This window comes from Panthera leo, chromosome A3 (genome assembly GCF_018350215.1).
Source record: "Panthera leo isolate Ple1 chromosome A3, P.leo_Ple1_pat1.1, whole genome shotgun sequence".
In the NCBI taxonomy this organism is placed as follows: Eukaryota; Metazoa; Chordata; class Mammalia; order Carnivora; family Felidae; genus Panthera; species Panthera leo.
In genome coordinates, this window is record NC_056681.1 from 47861395 (window position 1) to 47885081 (window position 23687).

Consider the following 23687-nt stretch of genomic DNA (forward strand, 5'->3'; position numbering starts at 1 on the left):
ATGGTTGGGTTGAGAGTGGGCGGGAATTAGGGACAATGTTTATTCTGCTCAGCCCTGTACTATTTCCGGTCTACAAACCTTATGCCAATACAGTCAACAGATTTAGAAAAACAAAATACGCCAACTTCAAAGCATGTGCAAAGACAGAGCCCCAAACATCCAGAGTATATAGCTTTTGGCCCCAGGGCCTTCATCCTGTGAAGCCCATTATCTTTCCTTGATGTTTCCTAAACAGTGTGGTTCTGCCAGGCAAGGACTGTTTGGAGAAGGGAGGATGGAGTAAATTGGAACATACCAGGGCTTCATCTGTGGGTTTGCTTTGAAGCCTCATCACATGATTGTCTGATATCAGAACTGAATACCACTTGTATCAGTAGCAAAACACTGCAGTGATAACAGCACAGTTGGATGAAATCATGTCTTCATTCCCAAGGCCCTGGGAGCTGCACCTGAGCCACCAGAGTTGGGTGCTGGGGGTGAGGGGGTTCTGGGATAGGTCTTTCAGGCCACACTGCCTCTCTGGAAATTATTACAGGAGTATCTTGTCTTTTTGCATTTTGCTTTATTGCACTTTAAAGACACTGCATCTTTTACAAATGGAAGGTTTGTGGCAACCCTGCATGGAGCAAGTCATTGACACCATTTTTCCAACAGCATTTGCTCCCATGTCTCCATGTCACATTTCGCTAATTCTCACAATATTCCAAACTTTTTCCTTACTACTGTATTTGTTACGGTTATCTGTGATCAGTGATTATGGCTCACTGGAAGTTCAGATGATGGTTAGACTTTTTTAGCAATATATATTTCTTAATTAAGGCATGTACATTGTTATTTTAGACCTAACGCTGTTGCACACTTACTAGACCACAGTATAGTTAAGCTTAACTTTTATAATGCACTGGGAAACCAAACAATTCATTTGACTTGCTTTCTTGTGATATCTGCTATATTGCAGTGGCCTGGAAATGAACGCACAATATCTCTGTACACCCTCAACGTGGTCAGCTCTGCCTAACACACCATCACCACAAGAGTGTCACAAAGGGTGCAATCTGCCACCCAAAATGAGACACAACTGTTTAAGTGGACTGATCTATTCCCAGAACTGGACTGGTTTGGTAAGATTTGGTCAATGTGCCTAGATTTGTTCTTTTCTGCATGGCCCAGTCTATATTTCTTCCCTTTTACAGATCACTCACGTCCCAATTTCTTACCTGAATCTCTCTCCCCAGCCACCAACTCAGCATTTAATATTTGAGATGTCTTAAAGTTTCAAATGGGTGAACTAAAGTGTTCAGAGTATGCCAGCTTAAAACATGCCGCTTCAGCATGATTATTTTGAGTAAAGGCATTTGAAATTCAACAAATGCAGAAGGAAGCCTTCCTGGAGCTTTCCTTATCTGAATAAAAGCAGAAACTTCTGGGAAATGAGGACTGCCATAAATCCCCTCTCTCATAGAAGTTTTATGGCTGTGAAGAAGACAGAAAGTTGGCACCGAGATGGACCTGCACAAACAAACCTATTCCATTGGTCCCCCACACATATTTACCTTCTCACAGTCTGCCACCCTTGGAAGCCTAAAACCTTTCCTTCCTATTGTCACTCTACAAACAGCTGTGGAAGTGCTCACATTAACTTCAGTGACAGTGGCGACACCACCTCCATGCTTTCAGGGGCAAATCCCCAAAGGTATTTGTGTAATCCAAGTTTGAGAAACACAGCCATTGAAGCCCCGTTATACACCAGCTGCTCAGTCAATGCAGAGTCAACAATGGTTTGGCAGCCTTCACTCTCATTTAACCTGAGGTGTGAGGTCTTCACCAGGGTTCAGACTTATCCAGCTGATGTTTTCTGAGACCCCTGAGCCCCACTCCACCTGCTCTGACATTGCAGGCCAGCCCGGCATGCAACCCAGAGAGTGAGTTGTCTGAGGGCTGCTGTGTGAGGGTGTCCAGCATGCTGATGACCCCACGGCTCTCCTATCAGCTTCTCCCTCCACCAGATATTCCCACCATTGGAGTCTCTCCTGTAGGTAAAGCAGGAGATCAGCACCCTCAACAAAACGGCAGGGCAACAAATAAGAGGAACAGGGAATGGACTTTTTCTCTAAGTTTGAACCTCTCGCCAGGTGTTCAATCCTCACACAACCCACCAAAAGTAACCACCACTATCCCCACTTCACAGAGTAGAAGGCTGAGGCTTCCAATTTCTCACCAGGGTCACATGTGAGGAAATGGAAGAGCTGAAATTGGAACTCAGATCTATCTGGCTTGTTCTACTTTTGTTTTGTTTTGTTTTGTTTTGGTCAGAATTTACCCACATCTCGAAAACAGGTGACACAACTTCCCAAAGAATATCTGAGAGATGAAATTAAGCTCAAAACAAAATTGGAGCTGTGACACTCAAATGCAGTTTTGCTAATGCCTCTCATTCTGGATCCATTATGTTTTACACTAATCAGCCATTGAGCCTTTCCAGAATCTGACAACACCCTCAACATTTGCCACAGTACCAAATTAGGTTGAGGTCCCAGGGAAACACCACCCTAGTTTGGTCTGTGTAAGGAATAATCAAAAATGTAGATGTTTAAAATGGAAATCCAGTTTCCCAAGGGATATTTTCCACTTTCTTGATTAAAAAAAAAATGCCTCTTACATTCTAATTGGTCCTGAGAATATTTGTTTAATTCAAAAGTGGGGTTGTCAATGAAATGCCTTCTTACCAGCCCCCATGAGCACGTGGTTCCAACAGTTGGACACTTGCCTTCCCCTCAAAAGATAAGGTTTTAGGTAATTAATGGGTTTCTTGAGATCTTGGACTGGGTGGTCCATTTAAAAGGATGCCTCATGAAATTTCCTATTTTAAAAAAGTTATGATTTAGGGGCCTACAAGGATCTCAGGAAAGGAACAGACCCATCTCCTCAGAAATGTCTAGAGAAAGCTTTAGAAAACAGCTCCGTACTCAGAAAGTAAGGAAGAGAGAGAGACAAGAGAAAAAAAGCATTTGACTTCTCTCTTGCTCTTTATATGTGAGGATTTGTATTGAAAAATTCAATAAAGAAAGTTCAGTGGATTCTCTTAGATTTAGATACCCTAATTATTCAGGCGTTAGACATCCAATAGAGCTTTTGCTTTACTTACAGAGCCAGCAGTGTACTAGGAAAACTATAACATGAAACTTTCATTGAAATTCCTGAAAGAAAAATACCTTATGCTGGGTTCTCTCAGAACAATCTCTGAGGCAAAGAATTGGGGTTAAGTAGCTTATTTGGGAGTCATCTCAGGAAGCAGGAGTGGGAGAAGGGAGATGAGCCAGGGCAGGACAGCCAAGAAAAGATGCTTCCGTGTGGGGTTAACACTGTGGGCAACAGGGCTGGATCCCACCAGAAACTTCCTGGGACAATGCACCTTAGACTCCTCCCACCAAGGGGCAAGGACAATGGGGTACCTACTCAACAAGCCCCACCCCTCCTTGGGATGTGGGGGAGGGAAAAGGAAGATTTCTCAGTGGCCCGTGTGTGTGAACCATATCAAATCCTATGGAAGTTAAAGAACATAATAATTGAATTCTGTGGAGTCAGAGGCTTGGTGGTCACCACAAAGTCCAGCTATTCCAGTCTCTGGACATATCTCTCACGTCTTTCCTCTCCTGTGGTTGGTGCCTGTCATGGTCTCCTTTGGGAAATTCTTGGAACAGCCCCTCTCAGTACCACAAGGACCTTCTCATGTCCTCTGAGAGACTCGATTCAGATTCCTAGCCCAAGGTCTCCACTTTGGGCACCCAAGTCCTGAGGTGCTCTCCAGAGCTTCAGCAGCCACCCTGGCAGTGACATAGCTGAGTGTGTCCTCAGACCGACCACTTCCATTTACGACTTGATTCCAGGATTTAGAATCAAGAGGGTCTTGTAGATTAGAGGGTCTGCCCATAGACTTGTTCACTGAGGGCAAAATTGGCCTCATATAAACCACCAGCTCTTGCTTATCCTCACTGGAAGAGAGGCAAACCTGGCCAAACCTCGCCACTCACAGCCCTGTTCCCTCCTGTGTGGATCCAACATCTTGTGCCAGAGGCTAGGGTCCTTGCCAGCCTGCACATCCTCCTGGCTTTGAGTTCCAAGTATCCACCTGGCCTGTGATCAGGCTCTGCCTCTGCCACAGCCCTGCAGCCCACCTTCCTCAGACCTCATTATCATAGTCCTCAGTAATCCACGTCCTTCCGTGATATCTGAGAGCCCAGACCATAAACGTGACTTCATCTCTCTAGATCACTGCCCTACATATATGTACACACACAAACATGCGTGTACACAATACACTCGCACATAAACACACATGCACACACATGCACTCACATTCACATATACAAACACACAAGTTCACACACAATTTTTCAAGCCCTTGTCTTGACTCAAGAAGGAATTTCCTTATCCATAATTTGTATGAAAATTTCTGCGTGAAAATATTTTTAAATGTTATTTAGGACTATTACATATTCCAACTTGCATGAAAATTTTCTTAAATGCTATTTGGACTAGAAAAGTGACCCACTTCACTGAGCTATCTTCATAAGTCTTTTTTTTCTTCCCAATTATGTTATTGTGGTAGTTAAATACACATATCATAAAATTCACATCTTAATAATTTTAATTGTACAATTCAGTAATGTTAAATACATTCATACTGCTGTACAACCATCACCACCATCCATCTCCAGAATTCTTTTTAAAATCTTGTAAATTTTTTATTTTATTTTATATTTTTTTAATGTTTACTTATTTTTGAGAGACATATAGAGCACAAGCAGGGCAGGGGCAGAGAGAGGGAGACACAGAATCTTGAAACAGGTTCCAGGCTCTGAGCTGCCAGCAGAAAGCCCGACACAGGGCTCAAACCCACGAACCGTGAGATAACGACCTGAGCCAAAGTCCAACACTTAACCAACTGAGCCATCCAGGCGACCAAAATCTTGCAAATTTAAAATCTATATCCACTAACCAGTAACTCCCCATTCTCTCATCCTGTTGGCCCTGGTAACCACCATTCTACTTTCTATTTCTATGAATGTGATTTCTCTAGGTCCTTCAAATAAGTGGCATCATACAGTATTTGTCTTTCTGTGACTGACTTATTTCACTTAGCATAGTTGTTCTTCAGGTTCATTCGTGTTAAATAAGGTTTCAGAATTTCCTTCCTTGTTAAGGCTGAGTGATATCCCAATGTGCACTACATTTTGTTTATCCATTCATCTATCAGTGGACACTTGGTTGTTACATTCAGCTATTTTGAATAATGCTGCTATGAACATGGGTGCACCAACACCTCTTTGAGTCTCTCTTTTCATTTCTTTGTGGTATATACCCAGAAGTGGAATTGATGACTCATACAAATCTGTTTAATTTTTTGTAGAACTACTGGTTTTCCACAGCAGCTGCTCCATTTAACATTCCCACTAATTGTGCAAAAGGGTTCCCTTTCCTCCACATCCTTGCCAAAACTTGTTATTTTCTGGTTGGGGTTTTTTGGGGGGTGGGGGAGTTGTTTTTGCATTTGTTTTGGAGAGTAGACATTCTAATATCTCATTATGGTTTTGATTGGCATTTCCCTAATGACTAGTGATGTTAAGCATCTTTTCATGTGCTTGGCCATTTGTATATCTCTTTTGGAGAAATGTTTATTCAAGCCCTTTACACTTCTGTAGTCAGGTTATTTGATTTTGTTGTTGATGAATCTTAGGGGTTCTCTCTATACTCTGGATATGAGTCCCTTATCAGATATGTGATTTGCAAATATTTTCTCTTATTATGTAAGTTTCCTTTTTTACTATCAATAGTGTATTTTGATGAACAATTTTTGTTTAACTTCATGAAATCCAATTTGTCTGCTTTTCCTTTTGTTGCCTGTGCCATTGATGCTCTATCCAAAAGATCATTGTAGTGAAGACTTTTCCCTATGTTTTCTTCTAAGAATTTTGTACTTTCAGCTCTTACTTCAGGTATTTGATCCTTTCTAAGTTAATTTTTCTATACAGTATTAGATAAGGATCCAAATGCATTCTTTGTCCTGTGGATATCCAGTTTTTCCAGGACCATTTGTTGAAAAAACTGTCCTTTCCATACTGAGTGGAATTGGCTCTTATCAAAAATCATTTGACCATATATGTGAGAATTTATTTCTGGGATCTCTATTCTATTCCATTGGTCTGTATATTTGTCTTTATGCCAGTATCTTATAACTTTGTTTACTGTAGCTTTGTAGTAAGTTTGGAAATTAGAAAATGAGAGTCCTCTAACTTTTTTTTCAGAATCCTTTCATATATTTAGGGTCCCTTGAAATTTTTTATGTATTTTAGGATGGATTTTTTTTATTACTACAAAAATTAACACTGGGATTTTGATACAGCTTGCACTGAATCTGTAAATCATTTTGGTTATTATTCACATTATAACAAAATTAAGTCTTCTAATCCATGAACATGGATGTATTTCTGTTTATGTCTTTTTGAATTTCTTTCAGCAATGTTGTATAGTTTTCAATGTTCAAGTCTTTCAACTTCTTGCTTAAGTAAATTCATAATTATTTTATTGTTTTTAATGTTATTAATAAATAGGGGGGCACCTGACTGGCTCAGTTGAAGGAGTATGGAATTCTTGATCTCAGGATCACAAGTTTGAGCCCCATGTTGGGTGTACAGAGTACTGAAAGAAAGAAAGAAAGAAAGAAAGAAAGATTATATAAAACTAGAATTATTTACTTAAAAATAAATAAATAATAATAAATTGTTTTTAAAAATTCCTTTTAAGATTGTTTATGGTTAGTGTATAGAAATGAATCTGATTTATGTGTGTTAATTTTGTATACTGCAAAGTATTGCTGAATTCATTTAGTTGTTCAAACAAATTTTTGTGTGTGGAATCCTTCAAGTTTTCTACATGTAAGATCATATTATTTGTGAACAAAGATAATTTTACTTCTTCCTATGGATACTTTTTATTTATTTTTCATGCCTAATTGCTCTGACTAGAACTTCCAGTATTATGTTGAATAGAAATAGTGAAAGTGAACATCTTTTCCTTGTTTTGTGATCTTAGAGAAAAAGTTTGCTGTCCATTAATTATGATGTTCACGATGAGTTTTCAGATATCGTTTTGTTTTGTTTTGATTTGATTTGATTTGTTTTGTTTTGCTTTGTTTTGTTTTGTTTTGAGAGTGTCCTTCCACTCCTGGTTTGTTGAGAGTTTTTTCATGGAAGAATGTTGAATTTTGTCAAATAATTTTTCTGCATCAGTTGAGATAATCATGTGGTTTTCTCCCCATTATTTTCTTATTGTGGTGTGTTATATTGATTGATTTTCTTATTTTGAAGTATGTTGAACCATCCCTGCATTCCAGGGGAAAATCTGACTTGGTCATGGTGCAATTTCTTAATATATCACTAAATTCAGTTTGATATTTATTTGTCGAGGATTTTTTGCATCAATGTTCATAAGATATATTGGTCTATAATTTTATGCTCTATAGTGTCTTTGGCTTTATTATCAGGTCAATGTTGGCAACAAAGAGTGAGTTGGGGAGTATTCCTCCTCTTCAATTATTTTGAAAGGATTGGTGTTAGATCTTCTCTAAATATTTGGTAGAATTCACCAGGAAAGCCTGATGGACCAGAGCTTATTCTTGTCAGATGTTTGATTACAGATTCAATCCTCTTACTATTTACAGGTCTATTAAAACTTTCAGTATCTTCATGACTTAGTCCTTATATGTTTGTGTTTTTAGAAATGTGTCTATTTTGTCTAGGCTATCCAATTTTTTGATGTACAGTTGTTCATGGTACTCTCTTAAAATCCTTTTTTATATGTGTAGAATCAGTAGCAATGTTTCCATATTAATTTCTGATTTTAGTAATCTGAGTCTTCTTTTTCCTGAGTAAATCTAGGTAAAGGTTTGTCAATTTTATTTATCTTTTCAAAGAAACAACTTTTGGTTTTGTTTTCTTTCCCTATGTTTTTTATTTTCTCTAGCTCATTTATCTTTGCTGTATTTTTTTTATCAAAACTGAGAGACAATACATTTTTGTTGTTTGAGCCACCCAGTCTGTGGTACTTCATTATGGCAGCCTTAGCTGACTGATACATTTATTTCAAAGAAGAGCTACCCAGGAGTGTTTATGTAAAAAGCACCTGACAAGTACTAGTTCTCACTAAAACCCTGACAATATCCCAAGTGTGAACAATGAGGCTTTTGAGGCTCCATGTGAGGGACCCAAGGTTTAGAAAAGTTAAAACGTCTCTAAGGTCATGTAGGTGGTGAGAAGAGTAAGGTCTCAAACCTGCCCTGGTAGACTGCAGGGCTCATGTGCTGAACTGTGACAGAGACTTTTAAACACCCCTCATACAATTCAAGTGTATTTTTATGTTTCCAGATAAAACAAAAAACAAAGATGAGACCTTTCGTGAAGTTGGAAAAGGATCTGGAAATCTCCACTTCTCACCTTCCTCATCACTGACAGCTAGCAGAGATTGTTTGCCATGTGCCAACGCTTTCCATGGGCTTGATGGAATTTTCCACTTATTCATGTGGCAATCTCTGGTACCAGCTCTATTATTATTGAATTTTATAGTCATAGGAACCAAAGCCTTAAGGAGGCTGGGTAAATTGCCCAAACTCCTTCTATAGAAAGGAGCCATCCTGAGGAGATGGTAGTGCAAGCTCATTAGGAAGGGACATGGCTGGGGAAATGTGTCCCATGGGTGACAGTCCAATCATGATGTCACTAAACACCTATGAAACTGAGCAGGTGGGTCTCCAAAGCCATAGGAAGAGAATATCCCTCCTCACCAAACAATATACAACAATTTCTCTCATTGGGCCTTGGAAGGCAGTAGAAGAGGACACCAAGAAGACCAGGACCAAGGTTGACTAAGGGGATCAGAGGTACACCTTTGTCCCTTGGCTCACCACGTTCACCACACTCCTCAGCCAAGGAGCCCCACTGTCTTTTCCACATGTCATCATTCTCTATGGAGGCTCAGATCTACTCTAGTGCCTCCAATGAAGCCTACCCTGATCCTTGACTCCCATATTACTCTGCTCAGCTGCCACAACAGAGTGCCACAGACTGGGTAGCTTAACAATACAAATATATTCCTCACAGTTCTGGAAGCCAGAAGTCCAACATCAAGGTGATGGCTGATTCAGTTCCTGATGACAGCCTTCTTCCCACCTTGTAGATAGCCACCTCCTCACTGTGTCCTCACGTGATAGAGAGCAAGTGAGTTTTGGTGTCTCTTCTGATAAAGTAAGCAATCTTACTGGATCAAGGCACCACCCCTACAACCTCATTGAACCTTAATTATCTCCATAAAGGGCTTATCTCCAAATACAGTCACACAGGGGGTTGGGGCTTCAACACAGGAATTTGGGGGAGACACAAACATTTAGTCCATAACATTCCACCTAAAGTTCCCCCCAAATTCACGTCCTTCTTGCATATAAAATACATCTATTTTACCCCAACAGCCCTTAAGCTCAATGAGTTAGAGTGTTAAATTGTCCCAAGATCAGTTCTAAAGTCTATATAGCCCAAAGTCCTATTTACATATCATCTAAATCAGATACACGTGAGAGTCAAGATACAGTTCTTCCTGAGGCAAAATTCCTTTCTAGCTGTGAGCCTGTGAACCAAGCAAGTCAGTCACATGCTTCCAAAACATAATGGTGGGAAAAGAATAGGTAAGACAACTTATCAAAAAGGAAAAATAGGAAAGAAGGAAGGGTGACAGGTCCCCACCAAGTCCAAAACTGTCTAGGCAAATTCCATTAGATCTTAATGCTGAAGAACCTCCTCTTTGGCTTGGTGCCCTGGCCAAGGGGTAGCAGACTTACCCCCACACCTCTGTGGGGCAATCCAGCTCTTTAAGCTCAGTAGACAGTAACCCTTACCCCCATAGTTCTCTGCAAGGTCCCTGTCCTCTGAAACCAAACAGGAAATAGCCCTGTGCACTGGATCTGTACTGGTAGTGGTAGCCCTAATGATCTCTGACTTTACTCTGAGGTCATTCTTTGATTTTTTTTGAAGGATAAATCTTGTTCACAGCCAAACAGCTTTATCATCCAGTCCTATTAGAATCAAATAAATCCCATGGCCATCTTTCATTATGTCCTATTTTCTCTGTCCCTTTAGTTCAAACTGGCAGTGTCTCTGGTGGAACAATCCCACCTCTATTCCTAGCTTCTGCAGAAGTGGCTGGTTAAATCTGTGGCTAACACTGCACAAATCTCCTTATCAATATGAGTAGGCTGAGGACTTTCCAAACCATTCAGTTCTGGCTCCTTTTTGCTTAACAATTCCTTCTTCAACTCATCTCTCCCCTTGCATTTTATTGCATACACTCAGGAGTACCCAGTTCAATACAGCATTAGCACTCACAGTTATGTGAGTGGATCACAACTCGGCCAAGTTCTTTGCCACTTTAAAGCAGACAATGTCTTCCCTCCAATTTCTAATGACATCACTCATTTCCACCTGAGAACTCATCAGGATGGCCTTTAATGTTTACATTTCCACCAATCTTCTGCCCTTGATTTACCCTGTAAGAAGAGAGAGACCTGGGGAGTCCGGGTGGCTCAGTTGGTTAAGCAGCTGACTTCAGCTCAGGTCATGATCTCATGGTTCATGGGTTCCAGTCCTGCATTGGGCTCCATGATGACAGTGCAGAGCCTACTTGGGATTCTCTCTCTCCCTCTCTCTGCCCCTCCCCTGCTCATGTGCTCTCTCTCTCTCTCTCAAAATAAGTAAAACTTTAAAAAAGAAGAAGAGGGAGACATTCTTTGCAGCTCTCCTCTCTTCTTTCTGAACCCTCCCTAGAATCCCCTTCAATGTTGCGTTCCACCAACAGGCCCTTCACAGAAATCTAGCTTTGCTAGCAGGTGCCTCACTAGCAGGTGCTTCAATACTCCTCCAGCCTCCACCCATCACCCAATCCCAAAGCCCTTCCTCATATTAAGGGATTTGTTACAGCTCCCCACATCTGAATGCCAAAATCTGTCTTAGTCTTCTCAGTTTCCCAAACAAAATACCACAGTCTAGGGGTCTAACACAACAGAAATATGTTCCCCATGTTCTGGAAGCTGGAAGTCCAAGAGCAAAGTGCCAGCTGATTCAGTTGCTGCTGACAGCCCTCTTCTTGGCTTGTAGACATCCACTTTCTCACTGCATCCTCACATGGTGTGTAGAGAGAGAGTTCTGGTGTCTCTTCTGATAAAGTCACCAATCCTATGGGATCAGGGCTTACTTTATGACCCCATTCAATCTTAGTTACCTCCATACAGGCCTTATCCCCAAATATAGTCATATTGCAGGTTGAGGCTTCAACATGTGAATTTAGGGGAGACAAATTCCATACACAGCACCCCCAAACCTTCCCCATCAGGATTATCTATAGGGAACCCCAAGAATGTCATCTGCATTTCCTCCTAGGATGTGGCCATTCCTCTTTTTGCCAGATCTACCCTGTTATGGACCCCATGGCTCCTTAGTGGCTCCTTCATGGCGGTGACCTGCCTCTGTACCAAGACATGGCATGCATGTAGTTTAGTTGTTAATTGAGAACACCACGTATTCAGCACGGTGTGGGTCACAGCCAATGGTAGAAGAATCAATAAAGTAATCAACAATCAATAAGGTTGGTGAACTCCATTCCTATGGGAGGCTCTTGCTTCTCTTCCCTTTTGACAAGTGATACACATAGGATTGTTCTTCAAAGCATAGACTCAGAGCCAGGATGTCTAGGTTCAAATCCCAGCTTTAACAATTTTTTAGCTGTGTGACCTTGGGCAAGGCATTTAACTTCCCTGTAACATAGGGACAATAGCAGCCCCTACCTCACAGGCAGCTGGGAGGATGCAATGAACTAATGCATGTGTTTGGCATAGGGAAAGACATAAGGTATCAGCTATTCCATCACAAACACCAGTGCCCCTTCACTGTCACTGCCTGGCACTTTACCCTTAGCCCCAACAGGGCCTGTTCCCTTAGCAGGACAAGAGCTCTTAGCTCGCTGTTTCCCTTTGAAAGCTCTCTATGTGTAGGAATAGTCTGATGCAGTCATGCTCTGTGATGACCTGGGGTCTCCCTCAGTTCCCCACAAGACTGTACCCACCCAGCTGGCAGAGGAAGAAAAGGCTACTGTCTATGCACTCCCCCCACTAGCACTTAGCCCAGTGTCTTGCACACATACACTCACACTACATGTTTTTTTTTAATTAATGAATGCATGAGCAAAGAAAGTGATTGGATTAAATAGTTGTTAGCAACAACTACTTTTTACCTAGCTACATGAATGGTTTTATTATCTTTAGATTCTTCTCTGAAATGGTACTTTTCCCATGTGTATAAAATTATCACCACTGGGAGATTGCTATACCTAATTATCACATGAAGAAATGTAATTTCTCACAAGATCTTTTTCATGAGAGCCAGTGTCACTGGAAAAACCAGTGTTCACTGTCACTGAATTTCTGGCAGCGGATAAAGCCTGGCTAATGCTGTGCATCAGAAAAGCAATTCCTTCTACTAACTACATTTTAGTTTAGGAAATTGTGGAGACAACAAAAAAGAGAGCAGGAAGCACAGAAAAATGAGGGTTGCATTGCTGGCTATACAGAATTTCAAGGCTACTCCAGGGGATCTGTTCCCAGGTACAGCTTTTATCAGTAAGAGATTACCTCCTTCCTACCTATTCCCATGGAATAGAGGCCAAACCTTCAAAGAGTGTCAGTTTAAAGAGATATCAGATAATCCACCCCCTCAGATCTCCCATATTTCAGCCTTCCCATCAGAACAACGGGTTTTATGTCAAGAGAAGAACTCAGCGGGGCAACAATAGCATGATTTAAGGAATGTTTGCCTTAGGTTGGGTTTCCCAGAAGGTGTCCCTGACACAGAGATTGTGGGCAGTGATGATTAAGGAGGGGCTCTCAGGGAGAAGGAATGAGGCAGTGGGAGAAACAGAACAGAGAAGGAGGAGGAGCCAAGTATGTAGGGATGACTTGGGCCAAGTCCTGCAGACAATGCTCCAGCCTGATCCGCAGATGCTCTGGAGTGTGAGTTCCAGCTCAGAGTTGTCAGAACCACAGGCAAAGGTGGTCCTTCATATTCCCACAAGGTCATGCATCGCCCACAGGCTGCAGGTGGGCTGGAAACAAGGGGACAGAAATGCCCAGACTTGAGCTCTGTGCTGGCCGGCAAAGCAGCACCCACTAAAGAGCTGCCATGGTGCAGGCATGCACCAGTTGTTTCCAGAACAACTGAAGAGCTGGGAATACAGGATGGGTGAAGAGGTCAGAGTGCATCTAATGAGCCCCACACTGCTCGCAACTGGAACTCAGTGGCATAGCTGACATCCTTATTTGAAAGGAGACGTTTCAGTTTAATCAGAAGGCAAGTGAACTGGGCCAGCTCCCCACCCTTGTACTTAGAAGCCACTGGTTAGGAGACTGATAAAGAGGAAGGCTGCTCCCCACCCAGTCTCAGACCCAGCCCTGAAGTCCCAAGCCAGGGAGCTCAGTATGGAAAAAGCTCCTGGACTATTGTCTCAGAGTTTACGACCCCCAGGCAGAACGCCTAGATGACTCACCCTTAAATCCATCTTGCTGCTGACTTACCTTTGCCTCCAGCCTTGTTTGAGAGTGTCTCCTTGGATAAGCAGTTCGATGAGAAAGAAAGGGTAGGGACCTGGGCAGCAGATCCACATTAAATTAACTAGTTAACCTCTCCAAGCTGCATTTCTCTGGTAAGTGAAATAAAGATAATTTCTCTACTTCTCAGAGATATGGTAACAAGTGGAGATAACACAAGTAAGGCATTTGCCTACAGGAAATAGCATTAGGAATTTTAGTTCTTATCATTTTTATCTTGTCCTGGGGGAGAAAGCCCATAAGCCAAGCCTGGTACCCTGGCTCATTGATGCGTATGACTGTACCTGGCATCTCTCAGGGGAGGTTCTCCTGGACTCTAGCACAGAGCTGCTATGTACTGTTCTCCATGACCAGACCCACCCCCCAACAACCTGCCACCAGGCCTCCCTGCCAGCCCAAAACTCCATCGGCTCCTCCTTCATAGACTCTCCACTCTTCTTCCCACCTCTGACACTCTTCATTTGGGACTTATGTAATTACTCAGCAGGCCCTGCAAGTCCCTACTTTCTTGGCTCTGTTCCCTCATATCAGTACCATTTTGTTGCCTGCATATGCTGGGCTGTCTCTCAGTTTGCAACCAAAGAATAGCAACACTCTGTATGTAGAAGAGAAAGTTAGAATGTCATGGGATCCCAGAGCAGGAAAGGACTTTGGCCCAGATAAAATTGTTTGTAGCCATGCTCATAGTAGGCATAGGTTAAGCCATACACAAACAGCCTCCAAAATCTCAGGGGTTTAACACAGAGGGTGTTTGTCTTCCACTCATTCAGAGGCTTCCGCACATTTGGACAGTTCTTCAAGGCAACTGTCCTCCATGCAGTGACCCAACAATTCAGGGGAGAACTTTTGGGCCCCCACCACCTGTGGCGTCCTCCATGGCTTCCCTGGCTGGGGAAAGAGATAGGAGGGCCAAATAGGGTCCAACCGCCTGGGATGACTTTCACCCACATCTATGTGCCCCCACCAGGAAGGAGAATCTAATGTCACACCAGGACATATTTCTTTTCCCCAGAATTAAACTTTACATAGAACCCCAAACCAGGTGCTTCTCTGTTTTAAGAGGAAATGGGAGAGTCCTCTTGAAGGCCCTCTTGCCACCCTTTCCTTGAAGAACCAACCTCAGCCCTCTGTCTCTGCAGAGCACACTGGGCAACCCAGTGATAGGTCCACATGTCCCCTCTGACACTTCTAGAAAAGGTCAGCAGACCAAGGATCTCCTGGCCATCATGCACCCTCTCATTGGCAGTGTGCTCCTGGAACCATCTCAAATGATTCCTTGCTTTGGGACTGACCTGTAGCATTTTTTTAAAGGACAGCAGAGTGCATGAAATCATCCCCCATTGTGGACTTCAAACAAAATGCTGTGCAATGTGATTACACAATTCCATTTAAATAGTAATACAGGGTGAGGAAAGGGAATATCACCATATGTCCATATCTTGAAAAGCCTTTGAAGTCCTCATTGGTGCCTGAGAAACTTTAGAAATTCATCAGATCTTAAAAAATGTCAAAGGAAACTGCATGATAACAAGAGTCAGGATGTTAAGTAAAGAGACAGGAATTAATCTCCATTCATTAATAGAATGCTGAAGTGACCTTTAAATTAAATCAAAGTCATATCACTGAAGAAAAGGACTTTATTGTGAAGTTTCCTCCCACTCACAGCTTCTGCCCTCACTCCTTTGCTGCTGGAGGCTCAGGAACATCTCCCTGCTCCCTCAGGCCCTTCTTTGGCTGAGAATAGAGTGCATGTCCAGAGGAAGCCAAACATCTGTGCAGACTGGGTCACTGCCCATGGGGCCAAACCAAACCCATTCCCTTTCCTCATACTCACTCTGCTTCTGGGGAAAGCTCTGAGGTCCCTGTGTACCTGTCTATTCCAATCCCACCACCTGCTCCTCCTGCTGTGGCACACTTCCCACTGGACCATCCCTGTCCTGGCCCCTTCCCCATCCTCTCCCTGAGCCAGGACCTGCTGGACTGAAGTCAGGTGCCTCCCAGGTGGTCCCCAGGCCCCAGCCTCAGCTTCTTCCAGCAACTACTACAGATATGTTTCTCCACAGCATTCTTCCAGTGAAGCCTCTTTCCTCTTAGAAAACTTCCCACTGGGTCCAAACAGAGCCTTCACGCTTCCCTAGCTGTGCCCAGAACCTTCCTGCCTTCACAGAGGCATCAGCACCTTGCTCTTGCCAGAGATAATCACCAACATTTCCTCACTGCTGATGAAAGCTTGCCATCCTTCTGACCTTCCACATATTTGCCCTCACTCCTGCCAACCCTAGCCCTGCACTCTGCACCATCTCTCCCTGTCGGTTCGTGCCTCAGATTATATTTTATGGGCCTTCCTTTTATCCTACTTCCTATGCTGGGCACAGAGATTGTGTCCTTGTAATATTGCCTCCCCCAGAGGATGAGACTGCTGACTATATGACACAAAGGTATGCACACACTCACATGAACATACATATAAATATACATGCACACAAGTGCACACACACATACACACATACACGCACATATGCATTCATATACATACACATATACATACATATGCACACCCTCTTGGCCCTTCACATGGAGAAAACCAAGCAATGTGCTTCCAAAAAGGAAAGAAAATTAGTGAAATACGTGCTAGAGCTGGGCTGTCCAGTGCGGCACTACTAGACACATGTTCTATCTATAGAAGCTTACTCCAAAGTGAGATGTGCTGTACATGCAGAACACATGCCAGATTGTGAAGGCCGTATGGAAAAAGGACGTAAAATGCCTCATTTTCATTGGCTACATATGATAACACTTGAGATGTATTGAGTTAAATAAACTACATTATTAAAATGTATTAAACTACATTATTAAAATTAATTTCACCTCTGTTTTTTTTTAATGTGGCTACTAAAAAAGGTAAAGTTACACATGGCTCATGTTATGTTTATTCCAGACAGCATCCCTCCAGGAGCAGGAGTTGGCAACCATGGCTGGAAGCCTCTTTCTAGAACAGCCATGCCCTCTCATGTCCATGTGGTCTGTGGATGTAGAAGAGCCAAGCACTTGTGATGAGCTCATATGTCCTGCAAAGCCAAAAATATTTACTTCTAGATTTGTAAGATACAGCTGACCCTGATCTAAAGTTATAATGTGTGAATGAGTGGATGGGTGTGCTGCTCTGGGGGGGCATAGTAAAGCTTCATCTACCTAGAATCCAGGAGGTTGTGACAAGTTCAGTTCCAGTAACCCAAAAACTTGTGTAAAGTTTGTGAAAAATTGTGTAAAATTACACAGAAAATTTGTCTAAAATTTCTTAGAATTGGTTAGCAATTCAAAAGTGTGTTTCCTTGATACCTTGATGACAAAATATAATAATAATTCATTTATAGATTATGAGACTGTTAAATAACAGGACACACAGACACTGTTAGAAAGTACTGGATCCTGGGTGGACCCTAGTTCCAACTTCAGGAGTATTCTATTTTACTTTTCACAACATTTTTGGTAACTGACGAGGGAGAAATGGCATTTCATGGCCCCTGCTGCCTCCTGGACACCAAGATGAGTGGTAAATATATATATACTTTCACTTCTAATTTCTGTTTTTTGAAATTGAGTAGCTTTGACTTAATCTAGGCTTTCACTATAACTCCTATGGACCATATTATTGGCTCAGTGAAATTCTAGAATGAGTTTTATGGAGATAGAGGAAAACTCCCTGGAGCTTCTCCTGGGCTTCTTCTCAGTGGAGATCCTGGGATCAGCTGACTGGGAATTGCCCCATCCATGGCAATTCCCATTCGGGAAAGCTTCTTCAATACTCTGTAGCATCTCTATCCATGGACTGAGAGCAATCAGGTGCTGTTCACCCTCCCAGTTCTTACTGGGTCCATGTGAATGTTGACAGGAACATTGAGAAAGTCCTGCTTGCACTTCCTTCACCCAGTATGAGAGGCGTACAGTTTGGGCTGGGAAGGTAGGACCAGTGACCTACAGTCTTATGTGAACAGATCACCCGCTTCCAGAAAGTTCTTGGCAAGAGATGGTGCAGCTTGCTAAACCTTGCTGCAAACCATTTTTTAGCTAAGGAAACCATCTGTCCCTAACTGGGGAACAAGCGCTAACATGAAAGTAAGACACACCCCATCCCAACAATCTGGGCCTCTCTGGAAACACACTACTGTGTTTAACCCAGCCACTTGACCTCCTGTCTTCCAGAGTATGGGAGGGGAATGCTTGTCATGGTTTTTACTGCATCTTCAGCACATTTCTCCCCCATAGAGCTTGTCTCCAACCCACAGATTAAGTTAGCTGGGATTTGCCAAAAAAAAAAAAAAAAAAAAAAAAAGTTAGTAAGAGACTATTCTTTGGCCCATGTCTAGGGAGTGGGGGATGGGAAGAATGCATGGTGTCCTGGGAGGAAAGCAGCCTGGGCCGTGTGCCCACACAGCCCATCCATGGACACCTAACACTGTGCAGAAGGCCGACATTACAAGCCCCTCCTGCCCATGGGTCTCAAGTTCCTCCCCAGAGCCTCAACCCTGGCAGGCAGCTCACCACACACCCCCTGGTGGAGTGGCTCCTCTGGGGGCAGCACAGTGCACATCCTGCCCAGGGTTATACCATTGCTCCCATATGATTTTTTAATGTCTGATTAAGTCTCCAGGACCGAGTGACAGGTTGGGGTCTCCGTGTCCCAGCACTTTGGAAAGCAACAGGATGCTTTCTGAACCATGAAAAAAATGACTTGCCAAAGAAAAGTAAACTGAAAAGTAGTGGAAATGCCCCTTTTCCTATGAATCACCTGGAAAGCCTTACAAATACTGATGCCTGGGCCCTACCCTTGAAAAAGTGTAATTTTACTACTTCAGGATGTGGCCTGGGCAGCATGGTTTCTAAAGTTTACCAGGTAATTCTAAGGAGACTTAAAATCTGAGAACCACTGTCTTGAGACAACCACTCCCCACCACTCCTTAAAGTTTCTAGTTTTATTGCCTTCTAAGAAGGAAAGAATACACCTCTCCAAATAATTTTCCTTTTTGTGGCATGATGGATTAGAGACAGATGAGTCCAGATCTTACCTTCCCATGCTCTTGAGATTCCTTTGTAGAATGCTTAGGCATTTAAAGTAAACCAGCTCTTTTACTGAAGTGATATGTGTGCATGAAGGCATGTGTGTGTGCCAGGGTGGACAGAGTGACCCTAGGAACCCAAGGAGGGTGCATGGTCAGCTGTAACCAAGGCATTTAATCCCTCAAAATGAAAACACACAGTTAAGCCTCTTCATAAGCAGCCTGCAGAGTGTTCATACTTCAGACCCACCTTGTTGCAGACATGCACACAGTGCCTCACCCACACTGACGTGAGAAGGAAGAGCAGAAGGCCAGCAGATTCAATGCATCTGGAGCCAGGCCTCATCTCCCTGGATGAGAAAGAATCAGAGATGTTGGGCAAGCAGATACTCAAAAAGTGACTTAAATTTGGCAAGTCTGCACCCACATGGTGTGATCCCTGATCCCTGGCCCTTCTCTCCTACCCCCACATTTTCCCTTCAAGAAATGCAATGGGCATGGGTCATGGCCTCCTAACTCTTGTCTTCCAGAGAAATTAGCCAGCAGAGTGAAAGGAAATTTGAATTTCCCCAAGTTTGAAGATAAAATGTAAACACACTTGTAAGTGGATAGGTTTTTTTCCTAAATACCAACCCCAACCAAACATAGCTGATGCAACACACACACACACACACACACACACACACACAATTCTCTGTCCCTTGGGAATGGTCAACTGGCTAGACTTCCCTAAAGAGTCACCAGTGAAGAAAGAAGCCACTTTACTGTGTGGCACTCAGAAAATATGCGTGAGGATTTCCCACTTCTCTTCAGTGTCTCCACGTCCACACAGCCCATTATCCATGCATCATTGCTGCATCCTCTCCCAGGACCACCTGGTAAGTTCACTCTACCACAGATTCACATGGACCCACCTGGAGAAGGAGCCATGCATTGTCATCTGGCCTGCACCCTCCCTGGCAGAGGGGGCTCACTCCTGCCCACAGGGTCCACCTGTCACTCGTCCTCCCTGTCATCCTCCAGAGCTTGAATGAAATACTTGGGATCCCAGCCTGCCGTCCTGTTAACGTCATGTGAAGCTAGGTCTGTGCACAGGGCATGCATCCCCGTTGCAGGATTGGCTAATCTCTCTCAAATACATCACTTTTGCCTCATAATCACAAACCCACGTCTATCTCTGACCCTATAAGCCTTGGAGCACCCTAAAATCCCTGTAACTGGAGTATTCACTCCCTCACTTTGTTAAAAGGAATTACAATGCTTCTCCAAAGATGGAGAAGAGAGGAAGCTTTGCATGGTTTTGGCGGATCCCTGGCAGCAGTCAGCAGTGTGAAGGCCAATAACACACTGTGTGTCATAAAGCTACATAAAGCCTGGTCTGGGCTCTATGCACACGGTGGGGCTTAAGAGCCCTGGGTGCCTGGCCTATCCTGTGCCATTTCTTAACACTCTGACCACCCTCAGAGCTCCAGATGCATTCTGCTCTTACGCCATCCTGTCCCACTAACATACATTTGCATTTCGGGCTTGGTATAGACCTCCTTTCTTCCAGGCAGCCTTCCCTGATGCCCTGGGCTATGTGGGGGCAGTGTCTTCTGTGCCCATCACAGCCACATCTTGCCCCCACCCCAGTACCTGTCCCCATGTCCTGAAGTATGCTTTTGCATATCTATCTCAAGTCACTCCTGCTTCCACACCCAGACCCTCAGCCACCCCCAGGGGGTAGGGATGTGTGTCCACTAGTGCAGGGCCAGTGCCTAACCCAAGTCAGTATGGGGTGTGGTGTGGTGGTTTACTCAAGAAAATGTTCAGTCAACTAACAAACACTCCCCTGACCCAACTCCTGGGTCACCCCATGTCCGGACAATGTCCTAGGACACACAACCCTCAGTGGTCTGAATCTCTCCTGACTGGAAGCTGGCAGCCCCATCTGGAGTGCTGGGAACGTCCTCCACAGACCAGGCCTGGGCCACATGTGCAATGCTTCCTCTCAGGCTCGGCTCTCTCACTGTTACCCCTAACCCGAGCCAAGACCAACTCTGTATAAAACGTGATATTTTGGGGTGCCTGGGTGGCTCAGTTGGTTAAGGGTCTGACCTTGCTCAGGTCATGATCTCATGGTTCATGAGTTCAATCCCGCATTCGACTCTGTGCTGACAGCTCAGAGCCTGGAGCCTGCTTCAGATTCTGTGTCTCCCTCTCCTTCTGCCCCTCCCCCACTCACACTCTGTCTCTCTCTCAAAAATAAATAAACATGCAAAATAAATTTTTTTTAAAAACGTGGTGTTTTCCCTAAGGGATACTGGAGGTTTTTATTGGATTTTTTAGGGAATTGTGTGTAGGTGGCCCATGATTCAAAACACAAAACGGCTCAGCCAGACACACGTGGGCAAAGTTGTGGAGCTATGCCATGGGGCACCAAGCACACACATCAAAGAACCAGCACCTGGTGGACCAGGGTCATTGCCTTTGCTAGATTTCTCAGAATATTGAAGCCAGTCTCAGATAAGACCACCCTACATATATCTATAAGCAAAGCCAGAATAAAGGCAGGAGAGTTTCTTTACACATGGTTGCCAGCATGTGCTTCCCCTAAAATGGATTTCTTCCCAGGCTTTTGGCTGGTCAGGCAGGGTAACCACTGAGTGCTGGGCCGCCAGACCTTGTTCCCCATGGAGAGTCTCCACCTGTGCGGTGATACACATCGTAACATCACTATCATTGTAACAACATGGAGCGTTAGCGCCTCCTTAACACCCAGTGAAAGGTGGAACAGTTTTTGCTGAGGGGCTCTCCCATGACCATCTTCCTGTTTAGAGGCTGAGATTTGCCAAGGACTGTACAAACCATCAAGGTGGCAAATTTCCAGCCAGGTGGAGATAATGCATCCTAAGAGCAAAAGAGCTGTCACAGAACCAAAGAGGTCTGGGACAGGAGTGAACTGTGGGGGGCGGGGGGGGGGGCAAGCACATGGGAAAGGAATGTGCTCACCCACTCAAAGTGTAAGCCTAGCCTAGCAAACCATCCAGAGCATCCAAGGGAAGAGTTCTGGGGAGACCACCTTGCCCTGGTTCAACCACAGGTCATTTATGTTCTAGTTTCAATGAGACTTTGGCTGAGGGTTAATCAAGTATTTAGTAACACAAAGGCAGAGAACCCCAGAGCAAAACCTTCTGAAAGAGTGAAGTGTCCACTAGTTGAGGGGATTCCAAAGAGAATGGACACAGGTGACTGAAGCAGACCATGTGGACCCTCAGTGTCTGTGTTTGATAAACACCTTTTCCTGGTGGCATACAGGGGATTAATTTGAGATACAAGGATGAGCTGGCATCCTTGTAACTGCTCAGGTGATCATGTCAGTTGCACTAAGAAGAGGTGAGGCTGATTTGCACATTCCCCTCTTGTTGTTGCACAGAGATGGGGGAAGCTGGTTGAGGAAGGTAGGTGGCATATCTGGAAGGATTCAAGTGCCAAATTCATGCACCTTTGACATCACCCCCTGAGAATCTTGGGGAGGTCCTGACACTTGCAGAAATGGTACCTGAAGAAGTTGAAATGCCTTCTGTGCTTGGAGAGGGAAAGAAAGGCTAAGCCTGGAAAGGTTGCCAGCTCTAAGGTGAACCTGAAAGGGGTTGGTGTGAGCCGGGCCACTCACGTAGTGAACTCTGAGAGCCGGTGTCAGACTCAGAGGGAAAATGAAGCCTCAACTTCTCTGTGCTGGGCTAAAGCAGGGAAGCCAGCCCCACCTGCCCCCAAACACCTCCCACAGGGTCCTGTGATAAGTCATGGTGTGATCCACAGTCAAAGCCAGCATCCTTCAGGGTATCATGGCACATGGCAGAAGCAGGGTGGGCTGAATTGTGGTTACCACCCTCAAGACGGCTGACTCTGGCTGAGGAGACAGTACACACACACATGTGTACACACGCATGCTAGAAGGTGCAAGAAGAAAACAGCACAAAATAAAAAAAAAAAAACTTTTGGGACACAAAAAGCAATAGATCTAAAAAATAAATAAATAAAAGTGCAGTTTTCTGTGGTCGGAGTTCTAGGAGCACAGAGGAGAGATGAAATCTCCTCAGGTGAAATGGAGCACCATTTGATACTTTGCACCTGATAGGGAGGGGGAGAACAGGTTCTAACTTCCAGGCAGCCCAGAGAGAGGGGTGTCCTCCTGGGCAAACAGAGGTGGTCAGGAGCTGGAGGGGAGAGTATGAAGTGTCACCACTGAAAACCCCAATGCAAACCACCTCCCACCCTCCTCCTCTCCCAGCATACAGCAGAAAGGTCTAGCATTCACTAAAGATTCTGGGGTTACAGGGAAGGGTATACCCCACAAAGGGCCTCCACCCAGGACAGACTGCTAACTACAGAACACCCCGTCAACACCACATAGACACACCGAAATGCACCATTCCCCTCAGTGACTGTTAGGCACCACCATATGATTTCACTGATAGTTGAGTATTTTTTTAATTTGTTAATGTTTATTTATTTTTGAGAGACTGAGCACAAGCTGGGGAGTGCCAGAGAGAGAGGGAGCCACAGAATCTGAAGCCAACTCCAGGCCCTGAGCTTTCAGCACAGAGCCCAAAACAGGGCTTGAACTCACAAGCCGTGAGATCATGACCTGGGCTGAAGTCAGATGTTTAACCGACTAAGCCACAGGTGCCCCGATAGTTGAATAATTTTGACCCACAAAAATGGCAACGTTATATGATTCAACCTAATAATTATTTTGCTATAAAACCTAGAAAGGGTTTTTATCAATTTAACTTCAAAATCACTTGGCTAATGGTAATTCATGATTAACGTATAAGTGGCTGAGACATCTGAGCAATTATCATACATTCATGAGAATTCTTGTAAGAGAAGCTAAAGCACCAGTTGCTTTCAAATCCAACATTTTTAGTAACATGATATTTAATAAC